Here is a 23,190-nt window from a genome sequence, read left to right on the forward strand (position 1 = left end):
GGGACAATCTAGCAAACAAGATTTCCCTAAGAATCAAGAACTCGAGACAAGCCGGTCTTAAAGCGCACTTCAAAGCCGTCCTAAAGGAGTTGCGAAACTGAAAGCAAATTGAAATGCAAATTCGAAACCAAAGCAACATCCTTCAGAACAAAACTCTCATTGACCCGAATGGTCCCATGAGAAAGCACCTTACCTTTGCTATTGTCCCCAAATGTGATGTACTCCTTACATTGCACGAGGTCGAGGCTGAAGAACCATTTTGAACTTCTGGTCATGTGGCGTGAACAGTCAGAATCAATGAGCCACGTGTTCTCTAGGCCTCTATCATGTCTCAATAGAAAAGCATGGGATGAGCAAATGGTGCAACACTAGGGTTAGTAAACTATGAAGGATACCAGTGTTGGCTCATTTGCCCTAGAAAAGTGTTAGGAAAAACACCAAACATACCATGTCCCATTTGACGAAAGCGATCACCACATGGGGGAAAACGTGGTCCGCTAGAGCTGTGGGGCTGAAAACCAGAGCCACCACCATGGGGTTCAAAGTCATATTGATCATGACCTGAACCTCACCGGGCATGACCACAGCGTGGTCTCACAACCTGAGGCCTAGCACCTTGGGGCATTGCACCTCTGGGCCTAGCATTGTGCCTCTGAATAGGCGGCACATGTACTCCATGGGGCGGGCAGTACATGTTCCGGTTGTTCAACTCATACTATCGCCACTCATCTCTCTTCCTCCTAAAGCAAAACTCAGCAAGGTGACCATCCCTATGGCAATAGTCACAGTGATACCTCATCTCTCTCTTGGGTGGTTGTTGGCTCACTCTCTTGTGGGTATATGGTTCACTCTTGGTGGCTATTTGGCTTTAGGAAGGGGATCCTCAGAGATGTTTGGTAGAGTGTCAAGTGGGTTCTTGAGATGGTTAGGTTTTAGAACCCAAACTTGTTTCTGGGGTGGAGCTTTTGGAGGTTCTTCAAACACTCCATCTTTGACAATGGGCTTAGTGGGCTTAGGTGGAATGATTTTGTTCAACTTGGGAATAGTGGAAGGTTTCTCACTTGGGTTCAAACCACTACACTCACCAACCATGCCATAGATATTTTCACCCTTCACACCTAAAGCAAAGCCTACACCCAATGCACCAGTTCCCCGCCTGAACTGGCTCATCATCATGCCCAACTGTGGCTCACTGTAGGATACCTAGCTCAAGATGGACCGAATGTATGTGTTTTCTTCCTCGATTCTCATCTTTTCATGCCTATAGGACTCAATCTCTAGCTCCAAACCCTCACAATGTACACACTTAGCAGTAGTGCTATCTGAACTGGCCTTCTCAAGCAAAGAGATCCTAGCAACCTTCTCTGCTAGCTCAGATTGCAAGCCCGAGTAGGACTTGCACACACCCAACAAGCCAAACCTAGATTTTAACTCATCATTCTCATCAAGAAAAGCAACATACTTGGATTGCAAAGAAGTAAGGCTAGACATGTGAATAGCACATTCATCACACTCAACCTCATTAGAAACTACTACAACATGCTTCTTAGCATCCTCAAGCTTCTTGAGCGCAATTTCTAGCTTGTCCTTAAATTCTTTCCTCTCACATGCAGCATGCTTTAGTAGCTTATCTTGGCTAATCAAGGTGTCGTTCATGATATCAAGCTCAGCAACAAGATTGTTGACGGAAGGGGATACCTCAGAAGTGTTATTGTCGATGGGAACCTTGTCCTTGCTGGCATTCACCTCGGCATCGATATCCATGGTGCAAAACCCTCCATGTGTGGTACTAGCGATGAAGCAGAGCCCAGTTAGCTTGTCCTTGCGCTTCCTTTTAGACTCATCATCACTCGAGGGGGAAGAAGTGCGGTCGTCATCGGAGTCATTGTTAAGGCCACCGAGGGAGGCAACGAAGGTACGCTCCTAGGCCTTGGCCTTCTTGAGGTAAATCTTCTTGAGCACCTCCTTATCGAATCCTCCCTTCAACTTGTGCTTGCCGAAGGTGCACTCGCACTTGTCCTTGCGCTTGCCGATGTCGTGCTTGCTAGAGAAGTTCTTGTTCTTCTTGGGGCAGTGGATGACAAAGTCATCGAGATCTCCATAGCCATAGCAATCATCCTTCGAACCACCACCGCGCCGATGGTTTATGCAGTTGTTGTGAAACCATGAGAACTGATTGATGACCAGTGCTAGCTCGTCGTCCCCAAGTGCCTCCATCTGCTCCTCTGTAACAGACATCAAAGAAGATAAGGTGAAAGGTCCTTGTTTGGTTTTGGTAATTGAGTGACAACTTAGGTGGACTAATTGTGTTTATGTGAGATACACAGGTGATTAGTCCATAGGTACATGTGTGTGAGCAACATATGCCATGAAGGTGAAAATGGCTTGGAGATGTTGCAAAGCTCACACATGTGATGATGAAGGAGCTTAAATGAACATGAGACATGACATTGAGTCATGTGATCAAGGTGGAGAAGATCAAGACAAGACTTGGCTTGATGGATCGGTTGCAAGCGTGAAGGGCAAGTCGAAGGCTTTGGAGTGATGGACCGCGTGGCGGTGAAGCTTGAGCAAGACTTGGTGTCGATGGACGAAGGCAACGGTGAAAAGCAAGTGAAGTCAAGATCGATGAACCAATATGATCACGTGATGATATGAAGTGGATCATATCGTTGTTGATCGTGTTGGTGCATATGTTGCATCGACATTGGAGGAGATGGAATGGAATGTGCAAGGCAAAGGTATAACCTAGAGCATTTCATTTTACCAATCATAGGTGTGTAGAGAAGTTTATGACCAGGTTTAGGATAGATGGCCGTACTATCAAGAGGAGCAAACTTGTTTGTATATCGGTCATCTAGTGCCACTCGAGTGATCTAACTTTGCATCATCGCTAGGATCGAGTGGCGTGGCAAGTTGAGTGGCGAACATCCTTTGGGAAATGATTGTGAAAAGCTAACACACATACACATGGTGGTGTACACTTGGTAGTGTTGGCACATTTACAAGGGAGATGGGGATGAAGTTGATGTGGATCAACTTGGTGAAGAAACTCCACCGACGCCCTACATAGAAAAGACAGTGTCTCACTGGGTGCACTGGACGCTGGCACTAGAAGTGACCAGATGCTGGCAGGGCGCATCCGGTCAGGCTGACGCATGGTGATGTAGGAGTTGGAGTGTGACCGGACGCTGGGCTGCGTCCGATCACGTGCGACCGGACGTGTCCGGTCAAGGTCGGTACCTTACTGTAAATGACTGGACACTAAGGGTCTAGCGTTCGGTCAGTTGAAGCTGCTGTGTCTGGTCAGAAGATGACCGTTGAGATCAGAAGAATGCTGTTGAACACAGGTGACGCGTGGCTGTCATTGGGTGATCGGACGCTGAGGTCCAGCGTCCGGTCAACATGACCGGAGCGTCCGGTCGACCCGACAGTTGCCCAGTGAAGGGGTAATAGCTAGTTTAGCCCTTGGGGCTATAAATAGAAGTGGCCTTCGGCTATGGCTGGTGCTGAGCACCTTGGGGGACTTTGTGTTCATGCTTGAGAGTGCTTAGGAGCCCTCCATCTCACACATACTTGATAGTGATCATCCGATTGTGTGAGTGAGCGATTCTAGTGCGATTGCATTATGAGGTTGCATCGAGTGGCACTAGGTGATCGAGTTGCAAGCTGGTGGTGCTTGTTACTCTTGGAGGTTGCCACCTCCTAGACGGCTTGGTGGTGGTCTCCGTCGAAGCCCGCAAGAAGCTTGTGCGGCGCTCCAGAGAAGTGCTTTGTGAGGGGCATTGTGCGCGCCCTGCGGGAGCCGCGAAGAGCAACTTTAGTAAAGCGTGTCATTGAGCTACCCTCACTAATGGGGTAGGTTCTTGTGGCGCCCGATGTGCGGGCTTGGCGGGTGATGCCAATTAGCCATTGAACCACCAAGTGAGCAGTCGACACAACGGGGACTAGCGTGTTGGCAAACATGTGAACCTCGGGAGAAAAATCATCGTGTCAACCTTGTTCTTCCCGTTGGTTTGCATCCCCATTACACAAGCTTGTATTTACTTTCATATACATTAAGCTTGTGTTGTTGCTTTTGTAATTAGTTAGCTTGTGTAGCTTGCTAGTTACCTTCATGCTTGTGTAGCATGGAAGTAGCTCCTTTGCGTGGCTAATTTAGTTTGTGTAACCTTGTTAGTCACATTACTTAGTTTGTGTAGCTAAGTAATTGCGCTCTCTAATTTGGCATTGGTTGCCTTGTTATTGAGCATTGCTAGTGAGCTTAGTTGGCTTTGTGCTTTTGCTTACTAGCATATATAGGAGCTCCCTTGTTGCTTAAAGTACTAGTGGCATAGGTTTGTGTGACCTTGCTTCTAGAATTGGTTAGGAGAGCTCTAGCTAGCCCAACACCTTTGTTGCTTGATTAGTATCTTTAAAAGGTGCTAGAGAACATAGATAGAGGGGTGTAGTCTTGGCTAGACTGATAGTTATAATTCCACACTTGTTTCGGTTAGCCGACGCAATTAATTTTAGAAAAGACTATTCACCCCCTCTAGTCCGCCATCTCAACCCTTCAAGTGGTATCAGAGCCCAGTCTCTCATTTGTAGTCTTCACTGACCTGAGAGGATGGCGTCTAATGGGCTAGATGTTTGTGAGGCACACATTTTTGATGGCACAAACTTTGCACTTTGGAAAAATCACATGCTTATAATTTTCATGCAAAGGGACCTAAATTTTGGTGGGTTGTCACTAGTGGTCTCACCCATGTCTTGGATCATAGAACTCTAACCAAAGCTCAAAGAGTCCTCTATGAATTTGATGCACATGCTTGTTGTTTTCTATTGGATGCTTTACATTTTGATTTGATGAAGCAAGTAAACTACAAGGGGACCGCTCGTGAGATATGGAAGTCCATCAAGGAAACCTTCGATGATTCCTCCACATGGGATGATGGCAAATTCAAGAAGGAGGATGAGCCCAAAAAGGAGGTGCATGAGTGTGTTGAGCATAACCACAATTTGGTGATTGTGGAAGATTGCTCCACCTCATAGTCAAGTGATGATGATGATCAATCTACTACAAGTTCACTTGACAAGGTTGATGATGATGCCACAAGTGTTGCAAGTGATGATGCTACCCCATGCACACTTGATGGTGATGACGGTTCATGCTCAAGCCATGATGAAGATGCTACTACATGCTCTCCAACCACACCACATTGTCTCATGTCACAAGGTGACACTAAGGTATCAAATGATAATGTGGTTGATCATGTTGATTCATATGATGAGCTTGTTAGTAGACTTCCTAGCATGACCATGTCTTTAGAAAATGAGAAAGCTAAAACATTGAAATTAGAAAATGAAAACTCATTTCTAAAGAACTCTTGTGAAGAACATAAGAAATTACTTGATGCTTATAAATCTTCACTTGATGAGCTAAAAATGAATCATGAGACACTACTTGCATCTCATGATGAATTATTAGAACAACATGCTTCTCTCATTAAAATGTTTACTAAGAAACTTAAAAACAATGAGAGCTCATCACATGGATCAAATGATAAATTGCAAAATATTGCTAACCCTTGTGATGTAGGCAAGAAGCATGTATCCACCTCTTGTGATGATTTATTAGAATTGCCATGTTCTTCACAAATAGATGCTTGTTCTACTTCTATGTCTTGTGAGACTAACATTTTGAATGAGAACATTGAGCTTAAAAGTGAAGTGAAGAAATTGAGCAACAAGTTAGAGAGGTGCTACAACTCAAAAGTCACCTTTGAGCACATGTTGAAGACTCAAAGAAACTATGGTGACAAGTGTGGCCTTGGCTTCAAGAAGATGACAAAGGGCGAAAGAAAGAGAGAAAGGAAGATGAAGAAGCTACAACAAAGAATGCTCTCTCATGCCATGTGCTACCGGTGTCATGAAGCGGGACACCTTGCAAATGGTTGCCCAAACATTGAGAAGCTCAAGAATATAAAAGAAGAAGAGAGGCTAAAGCATGTCAAGTGCTTCAAGTGCCGCACTTGGGGTCATCTTACCTCAATGTGCCCAACCAAGCAATTGGTGAAGCAACAAGTGAAGCCTCAACCAAAGCCACAAGTTGAGCGAGAAAAGACATCCCAAGAGCAAATCAAGATCAATCATGAAGATGGTGATTTGATGATAAAGAAGAAGAAAACAAGAAGGGGTGGAAAGGCAAGGCATCCAATGCAAACTCAAGATGCCAAGATGATGAGCAAGAATGAAGATGAGAAGAAAGATTATGCTCACATCAAGTGCTTCAAGTGTGGAAGTATGGGACACTTTGCCTCTAAGTGTCCTACCAAGCTTGAGAAGAAGGCTCAAGCAATCCATGAGAGGCAAGGCAATGAGAAGCATCACATGAGCAAAGAAGAGAAGGCTCAAGCAAAGAGAAAGTGCTACTCATGCCGGGAAAGGGGACACATGGCACAATCATGTCCCCTAGGTGATATTTCTAAGCCTACTTCAATTGTTGATAATAATGTGCTTAGAAAGGATGGTAATGGTACCTCATTGGTTGCAATTGCAAAACATCCCGCTATTCATACTAAGGCTATGCCTAAGTATGTTGCTCCTAACTTGAGAGGACCCAAACTTGTTTGGGTACCATCAAAAAGTGGATGATTGATTGTAGGTATCATCGGCATTGGAGACTTGATTCAATTGTGTTCATATTAATCATCATATGTTGAATCAAGCATTGAAGCTTAGTGCATATCTAACCCAATGCTAAATGAAAATTGAATGAAGTCCAAGTGCTACAACATACAAGTGTTATATTCAAGATTGTGGTGATTTATTGGAATATTTGATGACTTGCAAATAATTGAGTTGAAGCTTGCTAGTTGGATGATCATGAGCTAACCAAGGTATATCTCTTGTTGATCATTTCATTTGGGTGCATATGAGTTGATTGAATTGGATAAATATGCAATGTTGCTTGCTATGAGATGTTTGAATGGATAATTGCTTAGTAATCAAGTTTGGATTGATTTGTGTTGGATAAATTCATGAGATAACATTTAGTAAGTGATTTGAATGGATATATGTCTTATGGAAGTATTCAAATAAGTTAGTATCAAGTTTGATTCATATTTGATGAAGTATAGCTCAATTGTTAAAATCTGTCCTATATTGCAAAAATCTGAGCTAGCTGTGATCTTAGCCATGTTTGAGTAATGAAAACTTATTGGATTGGCATAAAAATTGGTGTACTTGCTCTAGACTTATGGTATAAGATTATGTACAATTTTCATGAGAATTGGATAAGAAATGCTTCGGTTTTGGAGTGGTTCTTGTCAGCTATAGTGCAGCAGTTTTTCAGCATGTAGCAGTGGTGGAAGAATTGAAATATAGCAGCAATCTAAAAGTCAAATGAAGCTCAAATTTTTACAGATGCTAGATAACTTAGTAAAGAACATCTCCACCAAATTTCGTGGTATTTGGATGTGTACTTTGGGAGATATGCTTATTTCTTTGAAAGGTACAAAATCTGTCAGAAAAGTGACAAATGTTGGATTGATCTAGAGTCACTTTGATTGAAAGGTCCTCAAGTTGGAAACATGTTTATAAGTGTTTGAGGTAACTAAGTTTGGTTTTGAGATGATCTAGAAGCATGACAGGATATGAGTACAAGGCTATTTGATTGTGGAGTGTACTTTGCACATATTTGGTACTCAAGTTGAAAGATCAAGATCAAACTTGAGATGAAGTTGAAGGTTAAGTTCTAGTGACTATTGGAAATCATTAGGTAGAAAGAAAAGAACTTAAACAAGAAGAAAGAAAAGGACTTAAAGAAGGAATCAAGGTTACTCATCAAGTTAAGTCCATCACTTGGATCAATCAATCAAGTTATTTCCAGTAAGTATCAAGAATGATTCTTGGAGAGAGGTCACTTCTCCCTAGTGTAGGGGCTTGCCGCCTATGTGTAGGTAAACCAAGTGTGGTACTTGGAAGGCTAACATGGAAGTGGTGATCCGAGGAACATTTGAGATGCTTAGTTGAAGCAATCAAAAGGGTTGATCAAGAAAAGCAAGCAACACCCAAAAGAGAGTTAATCATGGTATTTCAAGTAGTATTTTCACATTGATGCTCTCATGCAAGCAAAGATCAAAAGATGAAGCAAGTCAACCACAACAAGAAAGTGCACTTGATCATTAGTGGTATTCATTTTATATGGGTGAAGAAGGGAATTCAAATTGGTATCTATTGGTCTTCACCAAGTTTATAATTGGACTTCACATTGCAAATTGGAGTAATGACTTGAAATCTATGTGACTATCCTCTACTCCAACATAACAAAGGTATCATTGAAATGTGCATGATCACTTCATCCCTTACTAGTATGTAGTTAGTGCATATAGTACATGCTTCATAGGATCATGCATAACAAATGAAATGTTTAAATTCATAGTCTACCACTATTGCTTGAATGATTAATTGATCTAGTGGTTAGAATATGAATTTGTTCATGAGCTAGTGAACCCAAGTACTTGATTTTAACTTGGATTGCTAAACAAGTAACAAGTACAACATTGACAAGATAAACCTTAAAAGAGGTGTGAAGAAGCTTGTCATTGGTTCAAACCGGATTTGGAAGCTTAGGCAAATCAATTTAATTCAAGTCAACATAAAAGCTCATGATAAATAATAAGAGTACAAGCACAAGACAATAATGCAAATGGATATCTAGTTTGTATGTTTCAAATGGTATCTGGACTCAAGTATTTCATCAAGAATTCACAAGTGATGTTTAGATAAACCCACAAGTGATATCCTATAAGTGGTACTCATAAAGATAGCAAATGTTCAAGAAATGATCAAAATTGACAAATCCAACAAATGGTTCTATACTAGAAAATTCTTTAAAATGGTATCACACCTTCAATTGGTATCCTACAATTGGTATCAATCATGCAAAAGATGGTTCCACAAGTGATCCTCAACTTTAAGTAATCATCAAATGAAGAATGCATCCCTCACCTACAAGAGCTTAAGTGTAAAAAAAGGGGGGATGACCCATACATAGAATGATAAGATACAAGTAGTACAAGTTAAAAGTTCAAAATTGTATCTACAAGTAGTGTCATTCCAACAATCAAGTAATGTCCATAAAAAATGTAAAAGTCAAGTCTCAACCATCTACCCCAAAGTGCATACCTTTGCATCAATAAGAAGCATACCTTTTATGGAAATTGATGACAAAGGGGGAGAAATTGTACAAAGATATGGGGAAAGATTGTACAAACATAAGAGATTGTACAAAGGGAAGAGATTGGACATGGACAAAGAGGGAGCAACATTGAAGAAAAGAGATGGATCAAAATTCTTGGACAAGAGAAGCACACAAGTAGGGGGAGCAAGCTCATGAACTTTGATTGATTGCATTTGATATGTGCATATTCATGTGCTTGCTTGCATTGAATAAGCTTTAAGATTCAATATGCATGCTTGTGTGGTGTATGCTAGTTGTAGAACTTGAATGCTGATTTGATAACTAGCATGCATAGGATGATAGCTAGACACTTGGTATGTTTTTCAAGTAATGCTAGTACCTTGCTTTTAATGTTGATCTCACAAGGTATCTAGTGTTTTTATCGCCAAGTGATATGTAGCTAACCATGGTGCTAAGGATGAACTTAAAGGTGCAACTCCAATTGGTACACGCTTCAAAGGTTTATTCTATACACCTTAGCATCATTTTGTAGTAATTACTCTCCCACAATTTTCAATCTATGCATATGTGCAAGCTTCAAACTAAATACTCTAGCACATATGTAGGGGGAGCTAATACTAACATTTTGGGTTTGTGGTACTTGTCCAAAATCATTTTCACATGGTAAAATTGCTTGGGTAAGCAACATGAATCCAAAAGAGCTTAATTTTCTTATCTTTGTAGAGTTGTCATCAATTACCAAAAACGGGGAGATTGAAAGGTCCTTGCTTGGTTTTGGTAATTGAGTGACAACTTAGGTGGACTAATTGTGTTTATGTGAGATACACAGGTGATTAGTCCACAGGTACATGTGTGTGAGCAACATATGCCATGAAGGTGAAAATGGCTTGGAGATGTTGCAAAGCTCACACATGTGATGATGAAGGAGCTTAAATGAACATGAGACATGACATTGAGTCATGTGATCAAGGTGGAGAAGATCAAGACAAGACTTGGCTTGATGGATCGGTTGCAAGCGTGAAGGGCAAGTCGAAGGCTTTGGAGCGATGGACCGCATGGCGGTGAAGCTTGAGCAAGACTTGGTGCCGATGGACGAAGGCAACGGTGAAAAGCAAGTGAAGTCAAGATCGATGAACCAATATGATCACGTGATGATATGAAGTGGATCATATCATTGTTAATCGTGTTGGTGCATGTGTTGCATCGACATTAGAGGAGATGGAATGGAATGCGCAAGGCAAAGGTATAACCTAGGGCATTTCATTTCACTGGTCATAGGTGTGTAGAGAAGTTTATGACTGTGTTTAGGATAGATGGCCGTACTATCAAGAGGAGCAAACTTGTTTGCATATCGGTCATCTAGTGCCACTCGAGTGATCTAACTTTGCATCATTACTAGGATCGAGTGGCGTGGCAAGTTGAGTGGCGAACATCCTTTGGGAAATGATTGTGAAAAGCTAACACACATACACATGGTGGTGTACACTTGGTAGTGTTGGAATATTTATAAAGGAGATGGGGATGAAGTTGATGTGGATCAACTTGGTGAAGAAACTCCACCGGCGGAGTGTCCACCCGTAGAGTGCGGATAGTCCGACGGTGCCACCGGCGCCCTACATAGAAAAGACAGTGTCTCACTGGGTGCACCGGACGCTGGCACTGGAAGTGACCGGATGCTGGCAGGGCACGTCCAGTCAGGCTGACGCATGGTGACGTAGGAGCTAGAGTGTGACCGGACACTAGGCTGCGTCCGATCACGTGTGACCAGACGCGTTCGGTCAAGGTTGGTACCTTACTGTAAACGACCGGACGCTGAGGATCCAGCGTCCGATCAGTTGAAGCTGCTGTGTCTGGTCAGAAGATGACCGTTGAGATTGGAAGAATGCCATTGAATGTAGGTGATGCGTGGCTGTCATCAGGCGACCAGACACTGAGGTCCAGCGTCCAGTCAACACGACCGGAGCGTCCGGTCGACCCGACAGTTGCCCAGTGAAGGGGTAACGGCTAGTTTAGCCCTTGGGGCTATAAATAGAAGTGGCCTTCGGCCATGGCTAGTGCTAAGCACCTTGTGGGACTTTGTGTCCATGCTTGAGAGTGCTTAGGAGCCCTCCATCTCACACATACTTGATAGTGATCATCCGATTGTGTGAGTGAGCGATTCTAGTGCGATTGCATTATGAGGTTGCATCAAGTGGCACTAGGTGATCAAGTTGCAAGCCGGTGGTGCTTGTTACTCTTGGAGGTTGCCACCTCCTAGATGGCTTGGTGGTGGTCTCCGTCGAAGCCCGCAAGAAGCTTGTGCGGCGCTCCGGAGAAGTGCTTTGTGAGGGGCATGGTGCTCGCCCCACGGGAGCCGCGAAGAGCAACTTTAGTAAAGCGTGTCATTGAGCTACCCTCACTAACGGGGTAGGTTCTTGCGGCACCCGACGTGCGGGCTTGGCGGGTGATGCCAATTAGCCGCCGAACCACCAAGTGAGCGGTCGACACAACAGGGACTAGCGTGTTGGCAAACACGTGAACCTCGGGAGAAAAATCATCGTGTCAACCTTGTTCTTCCCGTTGGTTTACATCCCCATTACACAAGCTTGCATTTACTTTCATATACATTAAGCTTGTGTTGTTGCTTTTGTAATTTGTTAGCTTGTGTAGCTTGCTAGTTACCTTCATGCTTGTGTAGCATAGAAGTAGCTCCTTTGTGTGGCTAATTTAGTTTGTGTAACCTTATTAGTCACATTACTTAGTTTGTGTAGCTAAGTAATTGCGCTCTCTAATTTAGCATTGGTTGCCTTGTTATTGAGCATTGCTAGTGAGCTTAGTTGGCTTTGTGCTTTTGCTTACTAGCATGTATAGGAGCTCCCTTGTTGCTTAAAGTACTAGTGGCATAGGTTTATGTGACCTTGCTTCTAGAATTGGTTAGGAGAGCTCTAGCTAGCCCGACACCTTTGTTGCTTGATTAGTATCTTTGAAAGGTGCTAGAGAACATAGATAGAGGGGTGTAGTCTTGGTTAGACCGATAGTTATAATTCTACACTTGTTTCGGTTAGCCGATGCAATTAATTTTAGAAAAGACTATTCACCCCCCCTCTAGTCCACCATCTCGACCCTTCACAAGGCAAAGGAGATCTATGAAGGGTTAGCTAAAGAACTTGAACCATTATGCGAGACCAAAGCCATAGTCGGTGCAGAGGGATTCTTGATTTTGGCTTGGGTCTGGTAATCAATCTCAGTGGACTTGAGCTTGCTGAAAAGCTCATCCACGGTGAGGGTGTCATAGTTAGCAGACTCAATGATAGCGGACACCTTCACATCCCAAGCCTTCTGATCTTGGGTGTATAGTAACTTAAGAGCCCTCTCATGATAATCATGAGGCAGCTACGGCTTGTTTGCCCGCATCTTGTTCACAATCGACAAAAGCGAGAAAATATGGTATCGATAGACTCTCCATCCAACCGAGAGAAGTTCTCATACTCATGCTTGTATGTCTCAAAGAGTCTAGTTTTGACCTATGCGGTTCCCTCGTTATAGCTCTAAAGCCTCACCAAGATCTCTCGAGCAGTCGTACAATCAGAGACTCTATCAAACTCAGAAAGCGAAAGACTCAAAAAGAGAACACTACAAGCCTTGCTGTTTACGTTGTGTTGGTAGATCTACTCCTGACCGACACGAGCAACAAGCACCTCATAGTTAGGATCCTCACAAATCACCCAAACTCGCCAATCAATGCCCTGAAGATGCGCAGACATGCGGATCTTCTAGTAGGGGTAGTTTGCTTCATTGAAGTACGACGGTTTGCTAGAACCGTGCTCCATGTCGCCTTCATGGATCACAGACCAATTAAGGTGGATGATCCTTAACCAGCTCCGATACCAATTGAAGGACCAAAAATGACGACTATAGGGGGCTGATTGGGAGTTGTAAAATTTCTCACAAAATATTTGGCCGCTGTCCCAAATTCACTGCCAAACACACGAAGGAACCAACGTGATGTCCATGACCCAAATGAGTGGGTGGATGTTCCCTAAGAACACAACAAGACACCACAAAGCCAATGCAAAAGACGAAACTCATACAATCAAGAAGCGAACAACAAGATTCAGCGTTCAGGCCCTCCAACCGGACATGTCTAGTGTGCCTACCGGACACGTCTGAGAAGCTTGTAGAAAACCAGAACAAAACTCAGACCCGCACCTTCTACCGGACATGTCCTGTGTGCCTATCAGATAAGCCTAGGCATTCAGTTCTCGGTTCGATTTTGGTTTAGTTCCTCGGTTTTTGAAGAAATTCGGTTCTTAGAAAATAGAAACCGATCGGTTCTAAAAAATTCTTGGAACCAACCATTTTGGTTTTTGGTTATTTTGGTTCAGTTCCGGTTCCGGTTCTAACTGAACTAACCGAACTTTTTGAGAAGACCTCAAGACAACAACAAATAAACGTGTTGTAAGGCAAATTTGTGCAACACTATATTAATTTTTAATAATAATAATTTATAAGAAAACAATAGCATTATAGTAACACAAATATATAGCATGTCAAATATAAAACACCACACGTAAACCAAACATAATCTTACAAAATACATGTAAGTGAAGTATAATTCATGTATTTTGGTTCTTTCTGTCAATTCGGTTACCTGAGAGTAGGAACCGAATTTTCTTTGGTTATTTTGGTTCCTCAATATTAGGAACCAAATTTTTGGGTTCAGGTTCTTTAGGTTTCAGTTTTGGTTATTTCAGTTCGGTTTTCAGTTCTCGGTTAATTTTGCCCAGGGCTACTACCGGACATGTCTGAGTTGCACTGAACAACATAGAGCTACTTCGGGAGAAAAATCAAAAAGCCTATCAAACGGTGTCCAAATAACATGAAATTTTAACCATAGCCTCTAGACACCTTGATGTAGGTCTATACCAAATCTTAGCTCCAAAATCAAAAGTTTGACTACCGGACATGTCTGGTATGCACAAGTGTTGACATTTTGTAGCATCACTCTTTACTAAGTTGTCATCCCTAGCATGATGCCAGAAATATGTGGTTGGTAATTATTAATGATACTTGTAAACTCAGAGAAAATTATATATGTTAAAGTAAAGTATCCGCAAGTGCAGAGATAATATACCATTGTAGCATTTCACCCGGGAGTATACTGAGTATCATGATTTATATTTTATCAATAGGGAGGAGCTATGGGATTGTTGGTAAAGAGATATTGACAAAAATATATACTTATGATAAAACCACTCTCATGCTATGGCAGGGGTAAGTCAAATGATAAATAAATGATAAGTATAAAGCATTGATAATAATTCCAGAGATAGAAATAGAGACTCATAAAATGTAGTATGGCTAGGCAGGAGATTCGGTAAGAGCAAAAGATTCCTAAGTCATTCCTTATTTAAAGTCTTTTGTACACCCAAGTATATACACTCTCATCTATAGCAGAATTAACTTTGGATCTATGCATAAGGAACATTACTAAGGAAGATCAAGAACAGAGCTTGTCTCTCTTCGTAACCGTGTTCTATTTGCTCTACAAATGGGGAGTGGACTACAAAGGACTCAACGGAAGTGTCACACCCGCGATCTACCACATGACCTGGAGTGCAGAATGCATCCGCAGGTAAACAATATCTAAGCACCATGCTTACATAATGTCGACCACTTAACTCACGCGCGTCTTGGGCTAAGCGCTTTGCGAACATATGCATAAACTCATTATCAATCACAACTATATCAAGTATATAACTAGAACAAACTTGGAACATAATAAATAGTAACATAATATTGAAGTTGCACAAAGTCATAAATAAAGAGATACAATGGTTGTACAAGTCTCTAGACGGCAGATCCGAAATCCTAAGCAACAATCCACACTCTACTCGAACCTTGCTAGCTAGCCTATACTAAAAACTTAAAGAATTGGAGCTCTATTATCTTCTTTCTAGAAACCCAAATTTCTGGTCTAATCTTGACTTATGGCAGCGTGCTCTAGAGGAGGGGTAGGGGCTGGTTATATAGGCCGGAGCGTTAATCCTGAGCCCTCGGATCAAACTGACTTGAATAAACGGCGTAGATGCAATCCTTAAGGCGGTGGAGAACCGACATAACAACGGGGGGCAGATAGGTGGGACTATAGGGCCGGCCAGCTCCACCTATCATCCTCTGCAGGTCTGCTTTGGTGGCATGGCTTCTGATGTCCTCTGGAACCTTCTGGAGTAGTTTTCGCTGTGAATAAGCATAATTTAATTTGATGTTTTGGTCCTCCTTGATGGTTTTCTTAATAAACCCTGTAGAAAATATAGATTCACCAAAAGATATAGAAATTATTAGTTTAAACTCCTAAGTTTATGTTGGTGATCATATTTATGCTCTTATACATATTTTATTGATGGTTTATGATGGATGGTAACTACCATCAACAACAAGCATACTTCGGGAAAAATCAATTTCAAGACCAAAACTCAACCAAACCAACTCGGATCTGACCTGAAACTTTGCACAAGGATTCACCAGGGAGTAGGAAGGCTACCTCCAAAGGATCATGGCCTAAGACAAACCAAAACTCCATGAATCGAAGAAAAATGGTGCAAGAGCAAGTTTCCTCCATAAAACAAAATCAGCCCTGATCTATGAGCTCGTGTGGAATTTGAGGATTTCCTTTGGTGAAACACTTCAACACACATCCTTGCCCATCTAGAAACAACCGGGACAACTCAAAACCCACCAAAATCGATGAATCAAAGCAAAACGGGGAAGGGGAGAAACAAGAACACAGAGAACACAAAACAAAAATCACAAGACATAACTCATGATCTGAATCCCAGAGGACAAGGTGAGGTAAATGCCTCACTTCCTACTTAGGTTTGGAGTACACAGATTCGATCAGTTCATCTGTGGATCACAGCAGTCTAGAGGGAGGAACCCTAGCAAGGAAGAGGAAAATGTTTACTCAAGTGATAGGGTGTAGTGGAGGCAGCCCCATCTTATTTACAGGCCTATTACACAATTCCACTAATGCCCATAGATATTTTGAGCGAACCACTTGACCCGAGGGAGTAATGGTCCAACTCTTTTTCTGTCGATCGGATGGCCACGCTTGCTGCACAGATTTGCTTTGCCTCGACGCAACCTTTGTGATTCTGCCACGTGCTGCCTCGTTCCTCCTCGGAACCTCTGCCCAGGTTTTGAGGCCCAAACCCGTAAACTGTCCACCGATGGTTTTGAGGCTCAAACCATCAAACCGCCCACGAGTAGCATACTCCATATGTGTCCCCCGCAACTCAACGCGTGTCACCTCTGTCCTCGACCGCTCGACCGCCAAGTCTTCTAGAGCCTCTGCTCGACTTGCACGTCCGCTATCTTGAGTCAGTCAATATGGTCACTCCTCCATGTACACTTGTGCTTGTCGATGTCCCCAAGTGTCAGCCACCGTGGCTAGTCACCTGGCCTCCTGGTCCCTCAGTTTAAGTCTCACGTCCGTCCTTCACCGCTCCCAGTCCATCGACACGGTACGTCCCTACTTGACCTTCACCTTGCCATCGACCACCGCCTCCGAGCGCCACACCTGCGTATCATAAGCCATGAGACATGTTGCACAACCCAACTCACGCCATGGTTAGTTCACAAACTCAACCCAAGACGCGAATCACGTTGATAACCACTCATCACAAATCCAAACCACAAGGACACATATCAACCATGTGTTCGCAGATCTAAGGAGTTGTGAAAATGCATGGATATCTGTTGCCATAAGCTCCTCAGATGCACACCATATTTAAGCGTCTGCAGTCTGTAATTCGGATAAAAGAAACAAAGGTCCCATTTGGATCCATCCAATTATAACTAGGATGCAAATCGTTTGGACACAACCACTATCTCAAAGTTTTTGCTGGAAAGAAATGACGACTTGAATTACTAGCTCCTTCCCAAGAAGAATGTCATTATAGGTTTGGATTAAATCATTTCAAAAAATGACTAGGTTTATAGAAATAGAAAATATTTATCAACATTTGTATCTCTAAATAACTTTATCATGAAATATATTTCATGATTCATCTAATGAGTAATGATATTTATTACTCATCATAAAAATTAGTAGCTTATAGTTTTGTTTGTCAAACTTAAGATTCATTGTTCCCTAAAAACAAAAATGATATTACTTTTTGGGATGGATGGAATACTAATGTAAACTCTAGTTTTATAAGGGCATCCGCAATGGGATGATAAGAGGAATACACTATGGAGTAGAAGTAAGGGAAGGTAGTAGTTGCCGCCGGCAGTAGCACTACTACCTGATAATAAGAGCAACAACAAAAAAAATCAAATCCCCTCTCCTTTGCCTCTATCCTTCACGAGCCGCGCATAATAAACTGAGCTGTGCGAGCCTCGGTGAGCTGAGCGACGGTGGATGAGTCCCTATTGGTGAAGGTGGCCTTGATGACAAGTTGACAACACTATGCAGGCTGAGTGGCTGCAGCGGTGGACTAGCGATAGCTGCTCACATAGGCCGAGCGGTGGCGATAGAGGAGGCCCCGACAATGGCCACGCGCACACGGCACAACCCTCACAAATCCAGCGATCTCGAACTTACATGCGCATACATACCTTCCTAGATGTCCTCACTGCCGGCAAGCTCGCCAAAGCCCTACACAAGAGGAAGGGAGAGAGGGAGGGAAGAAGACGTCCACGGTCCACCATGGGGCTTGACTGAGGTTGGATCGGAAGGAATGGTGGCTCGATTAGGTAGAAGGGGACATGATCCGTCGTGCTTGACGGGCGGTGACACTAGCTTGATTGACGAGTAGAAGGGACTGGTGGACTACTACATAATTAGTTTTGAGAGGCGCCTCTCATTTTGGGTGGAGACGGATCTATTGAAATTCAAAATCTACCTCTAAAATTGGTTCTGGAGCAGACCTGCCTCTAAAAATGGAGAAATTTCTAGAGGTGGATGGAATTTTAGACGTCTCAGAAACAAATTTCTAGAGGCGATTGGCAATCTGGACCGTCTCTAAAAATAGTTTGAGAACAATAAAATTCATAACTTTTTTAAATCAAGTCTATGATGAAGACAAACTTTGTATGAAAGTTGTAGGACTTGAAGATATCTACAACATTGTAGTTGACAACATTTAAATTCATGTAGTGCACGAAAAATCTGTTTAAAATTTCATATATTGAAATTCAAAACTTTTGAACTTTTCAAATGACCACGGATGGAGAAAAGATCTAAACGCATGTTGTCATTCTAGAATGGATATGCACTTTTGTAGGTGATTAGTTTTTCATTTGAAATCATTTAGTGCCTCGAAGTTCAGCTTTATATTTTTATATTTTTTATTCCATTTTTTTGAATTTTCCAAATGATCCTGGATGGTCAAATGACGTAAACCAAAGTTTTGGTACTTGAAGAAATATGAAACTTTATAGTTGATGACTTTTCATTTGAATGTTTTAAGATTAATAATTTTAAAATTTGTTTATTTATTTGATTTTTAAGAATGACCTCAGATAGAGAGATGTCCTAAGCGAAAGTTATAGTACTTGATAAGGTCTAAAACTTACCAATTAATTTTTTTTCAACATGAATTCATTTAGGGTCTGAAATATGTATTATAATATTTACTAAAGTGAATACAAAAGGAAATTATGGAATGTATCTGCTACTTAGATGAAAGTGACTCTAAGGCATAGTAGTTAAGAAAACAACATGTGAGATTGCACACGTGTGAAAAAAATCGAATGACTTGTGATCTTAGAAATTGATTTTTTTTGTGGCTTGTGGGCCTCTCCAAGATTGAAATAATTGTTGTAGCTATTTTTTGTTAAATTTTGAAATTCTAGAAATTGATCTACAGAGGCGGCTATGTTTTGGACCTGCCTCTAAAAGTCAATTTCTAGAGACGGGTGGATACATATCTCTAAAAATTACTGATTTCTAGAGACACGTAGGTAGAGATGCCTAAAATGGCCATCTATATAAACCATGTACTACTCCCTCTAAAAAGGCTGGCTGTAGTAACGTGGCAGGGCTAGCTAGATGAGGAAAAAAGAATGGTGAGGCGAAAGATAGAGAGAAGCATGGAAGGGAAGGCTCACCCTATTATACATTGTGCAACAAATTCAACAAGTAACATGTGTTCCTCTTTGGCCCACCCATTTACCTAGAATTATATAGGAATTTCACTAAAATTATATAGGAATTTCACACGAATCAATTCATTTTTCACAGAAAAAACCCAAGAACAGGAAAAATTCCCGCATTCTAAAGGGGGCCTAAGCAGTATATATTGCTCATGCCCTAAGGGGCTGCGGTTTGGTTCGTAGCCTCGTCTAGGAGCCGCAACCAGGCGTTCGAGGTATCGCTGCCTGGGCCAAGCGTGGTTTTTAAGAGAACACGCCTTGAGTATATGTGATGCATGCTTTACTAGTTCTATTTGGATTCATACGAATTCTAAATTCGAAGCCCGATGAGTCTTGTTAACGAAATATTTATAGTTTCCCTTTGAGTTGGAGCATATATTTTCAACTTTGTGGAAGAAATTAGACCAGATCGATCGCTAGTTGGTTTACGTTCCGCTTTCATTATTGAGATCCTGTTTTTGGTTCTGAAATCAAAAGGAAATGACACAAATGACCATACGTGAGTAATTAAATAAAGCACGTCAGCAGAAGCTCCTCCGACTTGTTGAATATAGTAATTCTCTCCAATGTTGGCTATGTGCACGTTTTCCCGTAGTTATCAGCTTGGTCACTATCCACTCGTTCTTTTCACTTATTATTTTTTTATGAAACATAGTTTGGATATATGTAAATGTTGTTCAACACGTCCATACTCATCCATACAGTGACGGATCCAAAAATGAACCAAGAGAGACTAAATAATAGAAGGCTAGAAATTTTACTATCCAAAGACTAATAGATTTAATTAAAATTAATATCAATTCAAAGTGTTTAAACAACACATAGAATGATGAGGATAGAAAAGTACACCAAATAAAGAGAGCCTTCCATTCTAATCATATATGTCTTTACGATTTTACACCACGGACAGACATCCTCAATGCTTCATTTTTTTTAAAAATGTCATAGTTCGTCAAAAATCAAGAGAGCATTATAAAATGAAATGGACTAACACAATACACACCTAAGGTCCTAGCGTGGCAAATTTATCATACGATTTCTTTGGGCTTCAAAGCGCTTTGGATTTTTTTCATCTTCAACAGATGCAAACAACAATCACGCTCAATATAGCATATCATTCATCCAATCACCATTCATTCCTAATGATATTCATAGGAGAGAAGGCTCTTTTAACTGTTATTGTTGCCACTAGCAAAATCAATGCAAGTTCAAAGACGATACACCTAATGGAATTGTGTATGTTTATTAGTTTGAACCATATTATCAGCAAGATTTTCAAGATCAACACTAGTTGAGAAATTGCTATCATTTCTAATATCGTCAATAAATATAGGAAGTTATAATTAGAGAAGTCATCCGCATAAATCTTAGCAAGCTTAAGTAACTTGTCTACCTTAAAGTTGGCAAAAGAATTTCTCGAATCAAGACAATCAACACATCTCAATATTTCAGTTGATCTTTCTGGAAATCGATTGCACAAAGAATCTAATCAAGCACAACATTGAAAATCCTAGGTCTAGCGAGACTAGTTTCTTGGTTTTTCCTCTCCCAACAAAAATAGCACCACTATCTAATTGTCCTACACAATACTCTCATGGTGATATTGAAGAAGCTGATCTTTCCTCTTGCAAGAAGCACTAACATTGCTGACAATTGAAGTGTCATAATTAAAGAAATCAAAAATTGAACCACAACACTTGCCCATAGAAACTACCAGTACTGGCACCATCGGCTGCAGCATCGATGTGCTCAAGTGCCTAACCTTCACCTGCTGCCGCCGAGGAAAAGACTACCTTCACCTGTAGCCGCTGAGGTAGAGGTAACCTCGCTTGCCTCTTTCCATTCCATTCCTCGAAATCATGACTTGTATTGCGAAAATCAAAAGTCGGTGCTTATGAATTGAGTAGCAGCACACAATATCGGTGGGAAAAATTGTTGCGTGCGTTGACAGATAGACCGGGATGCAACATCTCCACTAACAAGGAAGCTTGATCTCAATTCAACAATTTTTAAAATACCAAGAAACATGAAATATAGGTTCGTTCAATGTTGTACATACATCGATGCTTAAAGAATTTGATAAATTCTAATCATATTTCCTACTCATAAGATGTTGAACTTATGGTAGTTTACATTTTGGTGACAATTTATGATATAACCTTAAGAAAACAAGAACAAGACAACCTAAAAATCTAGGAAGGCCAGAGAGATTGAGGGCAGTGATCCAAAAAGAAGGTCATGCATTGAAAAGGCTCAAGTGCTCGGTCTGGGGATTATGATATATTGCTAGAGCCACTAACTTATGAAGATGATCTTGAATCATTCACGGAATTCATGAAAAAATTATTCCAACATGGCAGAGACAAGACTAAAGAAAAGAGAAGGTTCTACAGTCTGATGGAAGACTCATTTATCTAAACCCAAAACTGCGAAAGTAGTATATGGTCTCAATTGAAGAAGCAATGGTTGTTGCTGCCTGTCATGTTGGATCACATGTTTTGAGGGTCTTTTATGCTTTAGCAAGAACATATTCTTTTAAAGGAATGTAAGGTTCATTTCGATATTCTTTGTGCTTGGCTTATACCTATGTAGTGGCATTCAAAAAATTCATGATGATTCTATCTTTTTGGACTGCACTGCATACAAAAATGCGTCGAGCAGTTAGACTCCTTAGTCTTCTTAGAGACTATAAATTTATGCAGACATTGAGCAAGTCGGCATCAAGCAAAACTATTAGATATCCTACTGAATCCTGAACCTTGGTACTCTGGGTGGTTGATGACCCAAAGATTCTAGAAAATGGGTTGTATGAGAAATGCTTCTTAACTTAAGCTACCGAACAGAGCCAAAAATATATAAATTTGAGATGCTAATATATTTAGTTTGTTTAATTACTAATTGTTGTTCTATAAACGAACATAAGAGAAGTGGGAGCAGAGAGAAAGAGAGAGCCAAATGAGTGAGGGGCAAAATGGTTTCCTCCTCCTTCCCTCTCTTCTCCTTTTATAGGGGAGGTAAGAGGGGATATTTTCAATATTTCCTTCAGTGGAGCTTGTATTTACAAAAGAGTCTCTCTACAAATGGGCCCTAAACATTACCTTACAAACACCGGCCCTAAGCTGTGTATTGAGCCTTGAACACACTAACGAGAGTCCCTAACATATGATACGCCCCCAACACTAGTGATCTAGTTTCAAACAAACACTAGTGATCTACCATTGGGTTTATACAATGGTATGCTACCAGCCTACCACCACATCACTTTCGTGGCATTGTTTGTCGCAACCGTTACTCTGTTCTTGGCTCTCATGATCCCAATGCTAGTGTTCATGTGATGTTGGCAGCCATGGCGTCTGTGATGTGATAACGGACCTGCTTCGTTGCATGATGAAGGATATTTCAGATGATCAACTGTGGAGGAAGGCATCCTTGACATCTAAATTTCTAGAAAGTTTGGTGAGACCGGAAGTTCCTCTCATGCCTAGAAATTTCAGGATAGCTTAACTAAAATGACCATAACTTCTTACTCCGAACTCCAATTTTGACGATCTTGGACTTTTTGGAAAGCTTATTCAAAGGGCTATACAACCCACTTGAATATTTGATCCAAAACACAATGTATCAACATAGAATTCCAATCTAATAACTATCCCACAGTTAGTTTCACACCAAAAAACCTTTTTTCAAAAGCATGCCAACTTCAAATGATCTCCCAAGGGCTGATCAACACCTTTAAGCCTTAGTTAGAATTTTCAAACCATTTTTCAAAGTTTTGTCTCTCAACTTTCAATTGCCACTTGATCCTAGCAACACATTCAAATTTAGATCACTCAAGTGGCACTAGATGACCGATATGTAAATAAGTT

General features: G+C 41.3%; 1 pseudogene; it reads right to left on the reverse strand.

Annotated features, from left to right (window-relative positions):
- Window positions 1-1,923: 1,923 nt before the first annotated feature.
- Window positions 1,924-23,190, reverse strand: part of LOC136510570 (uncharacterized) — a 38,372-nt pseudogene continuing 17,105 nt past the window's right edge.

This window comes from Miscanthus floridulus, chromosome 16 (assembly GCF_019320115.1).
Source record: "Miscanthus floridulus cultivar M001 chromosome 16, ASM1932011v1, whole genome shotgun sequence".
NCBI lineage: Eukaryota > Viridiplantae > Streptophyta > Magnoliopsida > Poales > Poaceae > Miscanthus > Miscanthus floridulus.